This window comes from Myotis davidii, unplaced genomic scaffold (assembly GCF_000327345.1).
Source record: "Myotis davidii unplaced genomic scaffold, ASM32734v1 scaffold88, whole genome shotgun sequence".
In the NCBI taxonomy this organism is placed as follows: Eukaryota; Metazoa; Chordata; class Mammalia; order Chiroptera; family Vespertilionidae; genus Myotis; species Myotis davidii.
Window position 1 is genome coordinate 5,251,576 of NW_006300377.1, and position 7,500 is coordinate 5,259,075.

At 43.7% G+C, this 7,500-nt stretch overlaps 1 protein-coding gene across 2 annotated transcripts in view; it reads left to right on the plus strand.

Moving 5' to 3' along the window:
• The first annotated feature begins 1,012 nt into the window (after positions 1–1,012).
• Positions 1,013–7,500, plus strand: part of AK2 (adenylate kinase 2) — a 20,207-nt gene continuing 13,719 nt past the window's right edge. Inside the window, exon 1 of one of the 2 annotated variants that reach the window (XM_015572850.1) lies at positions 1,013–1,164. The gene's annotated coding sequence lies outside the window, so the exon portion shown is untranslated. The remainder of the gene's footprint in view (positions 1,165–7,500) is intronic. The other variant, XM_006777354.2, reaches the window with a different exon arrangement.

A 7,500-nucleotide genomic window follows, 5' to 3' on the forward strand; every position in this document is an offset into this window, starting at 1 on the left:
TGCTGGCCAGGCATTGGCGGGGGCGGTCCCAATTGGAGGTCGGGGAAGTGTGAGTTAGGATGAGCGTTCTTGAGGGACCCAGGCTTGAGGTGTGGAGGTAGGAGGGCCAAGGACTGATTGGATCTCGTAAGGAGTCAGAAGCTGAGCGGGTTTGAAGGGTAGGGCGAGCCCTGGGCTGAGACGTCTAGATTGCAGCCCGAGTATTGGCAGGGACCCCGGATGCTGCTCGGGAGTGAATTGCCCAGGGTTACGTTCCAGGCACCCGGGATAGGGGATCGTTTCTTATAATGATTAATGCCTGAAGGCGACGGGGCACCTCCAGCGCTGGGGGCAGAGTGGGAGCTGGCATGTGCTGATTGTGCTGCTGCTGAGAGGAGGGAGGTAGACCCGCGTGAACCAGTGAAGCTGGGAGTTAAGAAGGGGGGATGGGAAAGGGCACCTCAATCTACAGGTAAGAAAATAGGCCCCGAGAGGTCAGGTGGCTTTCCAACGTTAGCAAAATTGACTTAATGGAGCCTGGAACCTCAGGAGCCATGGGGCTCCACGTAATTGGAGTCTGAAGTTACCTTCTGCCCTAGCAGACTGTGGGGCTTCACTCGGTGTCTGGGGTGGAATGGGCCTAGAGATCAAGGTTGGGATTTATGATCTTATTTAGGATTTGGAAGCCCGTTGGTTGGATTATCAACCCTTCGCCCTAGGGTCTGGCATTACTCCCCTCCCCCACCCGGGCCCCAGACTCTTGCTGCTAAATGAATGGGGTTCTGGGGACTGCTCTGTGCCCACTCTTCTCTTACTATACTCTCAAAGTCTTGGTAAACAGATCATCTTGTCTTACTCATATTTGGGACCCCGGTGGCACCCAGCACATTACTTGGTACTTGATGGGGATACTGGAAATGGATGCATACAGGTTCATGTGGATGATGAGAAGGGACGTCTGGGAGATTCCGTTCATTCCTGGGATTTTGCTTTTTAGCTCCGGGTACTAGGTCAAGAAGGAGCACTTAACCTTTTTTTCTTATTAGCCAGAGCTGATTGATCCTTGGAACTCACTGTTGCCTAATCCACCTGTCCTTAATAACACTGCTGTCTCCTCTTTCCTGTTGCTACCACCCTCAGCTATTAGGTAACCTGCCGTCTTAGAAGACTCTGCAGATTTTTGCTGTGAGTATAAACAGGGTAGCTCAAAGGCATTGGTTATTATTTTTTCTTAGTTCATATTGAAGTTAATAATTTCAGTAGTGGTGAAATGGATATCTCAGCCCAGTGCTTGGGCAATGGCTTTATAGTCTAGCAAACTTTGTAACTTCCAAACCTCAGTGTTCTCACATGAAAAGTAGGTCCCCTACCTTACTACCTTGCTCATTTAGATAGAGCAGTGCCCATATAGACCAAAATGAGGATCTTGGAAGATAATGTTATATGTGTGTGTAGAGCACCTGTAGGTACCTAGATGACAACCTGGCACATAGTAGGTGTTCAATAGTTATTGACTCCCTCATCTTAGTAACACATCTCCCTACCCTCCCAACTCAGATGTATTTCAGTATAAAGTATGATGTAGTCAGAAAGAGTTGAAGAAAATTATGAGCTGATATGTAAGGGTGCAGATATGTAGGGTGTTGGTCAGAGGCTTTGTGGAAGTAGAGCAAGCATGCTTGAAGTAGAGAGATGTAATTAGAGCTGGGACTTGAAGAAGGGTAAGATTTACATGAGTTACCCTATACAGCTTTTCATAATTGGAACAATAGGTGGTTGTAGTTTTATGGAATTAAAAAAAAAGTGTTCATAAATCAGAGGTTGCAAAGTGGCAGCCTACAGCAACATTTAGCCTGCAGGTGCTCCCTAACTTTATTATGGAGTTTGAATACACAAAAGAAGACAGGATGGTATAATGAGCCCCCATACACCCATTATCCAGCCTTAATCACCATAAGCTAGGGGCTATTCCTTCCCCATTTACCCTCCCTTCTCAAATTATTTTAAAGCAGCACCCAGACACTATATCATTTCATTTGCAAATATTTCAGTGTGTATCTCTAAAAGATAAATTATTTTTTGTAAACAAGCACAATATCCCCTTAAAATATTAACAATTTTTATTAGTAGTCAATGTTCACATTTCCCTTTATCTCACAAATGTGATCATTGTAAGTCTTAATTTACAGCTTTCCTCCTAGCTTTGTTTGTTTGTTTGTTGCAGGTTAGTTTTGGTGTTGTTTTTGCAGTTTTTTTGTGGGAGAAACTGAGTTGATTGTACTGGGAGTGTCCCTTTTTCCGGGAATTTTTTATTGTATCTCCATGGCATATTTAACATCTTCCCCTTTCCTCTCTATTTCCTGTGAATTGGTAGTTTAATCATACACTTACCAAATCTGAGTTTAGTTTCGCAGCCCACCTAGATCACAGGTAGTGCTGTGCTGTGCATTAGGAGGCACATCAGGTCTACTTGTCTCTGATGATGCCGGTTCCAGAATCCATCGTGGGTGGCAAAATGGTGGCGTTCTAATTATATCATTCTCTTTTTATTTATTAACTGAAATGCTTCTATAAAGAGAAACTTCCCACCTGCTATTTGGTATGGTTTGTATAGAAAAGGCAGAATAAATGCTTGCTTTGTTGCTGTTTTAATTAATTTTATTTATTGATTTTAGAGGGAGAGGAAAGGAGAGAAACAGAGACAGAGAAACATCGATTTGTTGTTCCACTTATTTATGCATTAATTGGTTGCTTCTTATATGTGCCCTGATCAGAGATCAAACCTGCAACCTAGGCATATCAGGACAGTGCTCTAACCAATGGAGCTATCAGCCACGGCTCTGATTTGTTTATTTGTCAACTTTCAAAATAATAAGTTGAGCCCTGGCCGGTGTGGCTCAGTTGGTTAGAACATCATTCTCTATGCCAGAAAGTGGCTGGTTCGATTCCTGATCAGGGCACATACCCAGGTTGCAGGTTCAATCCCTGGTCTGGAGCGTGCAAGGAGGTGGCCAGTTGAATGTTTCTCTCTCACATTGATGTCTGTTTGTCTGTCTGTCTGTCTGTCTGTCTCTCTCTCTCTCTCTCTCTCTCTCTCTCAAATAAATAAATAAATAAATAAGTTGACCACACAGAGTTTTCAGTTGTGAAATTTCAGTTTATATCCAGAGCTCTAGTTTCTCTTGAGAAGTCAGATCTGGGGGCTCTGGGCCTCCAATCCGGCCTGGCATGCAGTTGAACGGTGAGGCCGCTTTGGGTGGCTCTTGTGCTCTGTGGTCCCCTGCAGAGTCCTCTGCCCTGCTTGCTTACATTTGCCCCACTTCATTCACTTGCATTGCCTGCCTGGCCCCTATTGGTAAATGTTTGCAGTTTTTGATGTAAAATCCTTATCCTAGGTTTGTGCCTAGTACCTACTCAGTAATGTTTGTTTTCTTCCCACTAGTACATCTTTTTATACCTGCATAACTCATTCAATGTTTTTATGTTGGTGTGACTGAAATTAAATGTTTCCTATTAAAACTCTTTTTTTAAAATATGATTTTTAAAATTGATTTTAGAGAGAGAGAGAGGAAGGGGGAGGTGTATATAGAGAGAAAGATCAATGATTGGCTGCCTCTTGCACGCCCCCCACTGGGGATGGAGCCTGCAACCGCAACTGGGGCAAGTGCCCTTCTGGTTCATGGGTCGGTGCTCGACCATTGAGCAACACTGGCCAGGAACTGCCTACTTTTTCATCAACATAATGGTGTTTAAAACATCTAGAATATGTGGGTTATTTTATTTAAATGACCTTACTTCCCTGTGTCCCTTTTGTGGTTGGATGTTCCTACAGTGTGGCCAAAACATAGATGTGTTTTCTTTGCCAGCCCCTCTTCACATTTTTTCCATGTGTCCAATCTATACCAAATGAAGGCCAGGCACACTTAAGCAATTAGTTATCATCTTGCAAGTCGGGCTGTCAGTTATGTCCGTGCAATGACACTCATTTCCCCTTTTACAGTTAGAGAAACTGAAGTTCAAAGGGCTTGTCCTCTATGTGACATAGCAAATACTTGGCAGATCTTGTACCTGCATGACTCAAGAGCTCCTGCTCTCTCTGCTGCTATCTGCTGCCCTGGGTTAGGTTTTTCTCCTGCCCTATGCATGTTTTGTTGGATAAGTCTCATGCTGAAGATGGAGAGAGCAGCCCTTGCCCTGGATGAGGGGGTGTAATATACAAAATAGTCACCCTTTGCTCGATTATGTAAGACTCCTGGTCACAGACTTTACACGTGTTCTATTATTTAAACCCACAACCCAAGAGGTAGGTCCTGTTATCCATGCCTTTTTACTGGTAAACTGAAGCCCAGAGGCTGTATCCTCCCCCAAGATGCTCATAAAGTAGTGAGGGCAGGATTTGAACTCTGATTCTTGAGCAGCAGAGTCACCACCTTACATTGTCACTATTAGTCAAGGTATCGGGGCAGAAGTGAACACTCATGCAAACAATACATGCTAGTGCAAAGTCCCATGTGGGAAGGGGCAGGTGAGTGACTAGGTTAGTTCAGGATTAGATCAAGAACTAGAATTTGTTGACAGTCTTCTGTTCTTCCTCCTACCCACTCAGTGATTTTGGTAATAATATCCCCAATTTATAGACAAGGAAACAGCCTCAAAGAATCTCTGGCCTAAGGTTACATGGTAAGTTAGGAGGCAGAGCTGAAATTCAAACACATGTTTCTATGCTTTTTAAAAACTTTTTAAATTGAAGTATTATCTAGAGAGACAGGTGCAAATGTCATAAGCAAGCAGCTTGATGAAATTTCACCATGTGAATGAAAGTATTTGTGTAGCTTACACCCATAAGCAAAAAACAACATTGCCTGGTCTGTGATGTCCTCCTGTGCTCTCTTCCAGACACACACACTTTCCCAAGGACAGCCACTAAGGCTCTGGGTTGTGATTTAACAAGGCCATGTAGCAGCGATTTTCGACTGGTATACCGCAGGAATTTTTAAAACATGTAATACCCGACTAGTCGGGCACTGACCTCTTTTTCCCCTAGATTGTCATATTTTAAAAATGACAGCCAACACAAGAGCCATCTGGTGTGAATGAATCAAATGTCAGTTGGGCAAAAAATATATCTTTTAGCATACTGCAGAATTTTAGTAATTTTATGTGTGCCACGAGATGAAAAAGGTTGAAAATCACTGCTATAGAGCATCATGGTTAAGAGCTAGGGCTCAATAGTCTTGAGGCCTGCTGCTAACTATTATTACTAGCTACGTGATCTTGGGCAACTTAGCCTCTGAATTTCATTTGTAAAATGCAGATAAAAATAATTCCTACCTCATGGATTTGTAATGTATTATGGTACTAAATACCATAAACCAACACATGGAAAAATTGCTTGGCATGTTGTAAACTCAAAGTTTGCTGATGTTAAGACTTCTTGGAGGAAGAAGTGATAATTGGGTGGGAGAGATAAGCTCAGAATTTGACTGCAGGGAAGAATAGAGGTTAGATTAGACCAGTAGCAGGAAGGGAAAGGGTATTCCTGCATAGAGAGGAGCTTTGAGCTAATGTCCATGGAGAGACTTATTTTATGTCTGAGAATTATACAGAGAGCAGCTGTTTGCAGTGGTGCAGGGAATACAGAATGGGATTTGTGGGGGTAAATTTGAAGAACTTTGGGGGTTTAGAAAGTTGATTGTGGAGGACGCTGAGTGCTAGGCTAAGATATATGGACTTCCCCATTGCACTGGGGAGACGTTGAAGCCTCCTGAATGTGTGTGTTGGGGGTAGAGGAATGGGGTGGCGTAACATTTCCAACAGTGTCTTAGAAGATGATTCTAGCTACATATGCAGGAACCTTAGAGATGGGAGCCGAAAAAACTGGAGTCAGAAAGATGTCACAAGTAAGTTTGAGATTAAATCAAATCTGAACAACTGTTAGCTTCCCTTTATTTCCCTAAATGCCAGGCACTGTGCTGGATGCTTTTGCATATATAATCTTATTAAATCCCCACAACAGCTCTGCAGATGGATATGGTTGTCTGTATCTAGGGATGAAGAAACTGAGGCTTTAAGAAGGCTGCATTACTTGTTCAAGGGGATACAGTGAGTAAACTGTAAATCTGGTGCCCACCCAAGATCTGTCCCGCTATAAAGCCCAGTCTTGCCCCCACTCCCCCAGGGCTTCACAGACTGTGTGCATCAGCATCCCAACACACTCAGTCATAAACTTTAAGGTGGGCCTGGCTTTGTATTTTTAGCAAGCGCCCCAGATGATTGTTATAACACACTGAAGCTTGAGAGCGCTAAAGCTATTGTTCTGCCTCCCTATTGGCTTTAGCCATTGTTACCCACGCCCCCCTCCCACAGTCCATCCCCTTCTCCAAAGGTTCTCATAGAGGTGATGGGCCTATTTCTCAGACTCAGCAATGGTCCATGGGTTCAGTTCCCGGTCAGGGCACATGCCCAGGTTGTAGACTCAGTCCCCAGTGAGGGGTGTGCAGGAAACAGCCGATCACTGCTTCTCTCTCATCATTGATGTTTCTATCGCTCTCCCTCTCCCTTCCTCTCTGAAATCAATAAAAATGTATTTTAAAAAATACAGGTTCTCAGGCCCCAGATTTAAAAATCAGAATCTGGCCGAAACTGGTTTGGCTCAGTGGATAGAGCATCGGCCTGCGGACTGAAAGGCCCAGGTTCGATTCCTGTCAAGGGCATGTACCTTGGTTGCGGGCACATCCCCAGTGGGGAGTGTGCAGGAGGCAGCTGGTCGATGTTTCTCTCTCATCGATGTTTCTAACTCTCTATCTCTCTCCTTTCCTCTCTGTGAAAAACTCAATAAAATATATTTAAAAAAAAAATCAGAATCTGCATTTTAGAAGCACCCTCCCTCCATGGCCCCCCTTGTGATTTGGAGTAGCATTATTCTAAAGCAGCGGTTCTTAACCTGCAGGTCGCGACCCCTTTGGCGGTCGAAGGACCCTTTCACAGGGGTCGCCTGAGACCATCCTGCATAGCAGATATTTACATGACGACTCATAACAGTAGCAACATTACAGTTATGAAGTAACAACGAAAATAATTTTATGGTCGGGTCACAACATGAATTGTATTTAAAGGGCCAGAAGGTTGAGAACCACTGCTCTAAAGTGAAAGCTTGAAATGTGAGGGGAATATGGTAAAGTTACTTCATCAAGCTTCTTTTGTAGTTTACAAGTAAAGAGTAATACAGAGAAGAGCCCTGGCCAGTGTAGCTCAGTTGTTGTGCATCATCCTGTGCACTGAAAGGTTGCCACTTCTATTCCCAGTCAGGGCACATGTCCAGTTATGGGCTCAATCCCTGGTAGGGGATGCTCAGGAGGCAGCTGATTGATAGTCTGCTCTCATGTCAATGTTTCTCTATCTCTCCTTCTCCCTTCTCCTCCCTCTAAAAAGCAATAAAAATATGTTTTTTTTAAAAGAGTAATGCAAAAAAAGTCATGAAAGGAGGTCTTTTGTTTACTGAATGCTTACTGTGTTTCTGAT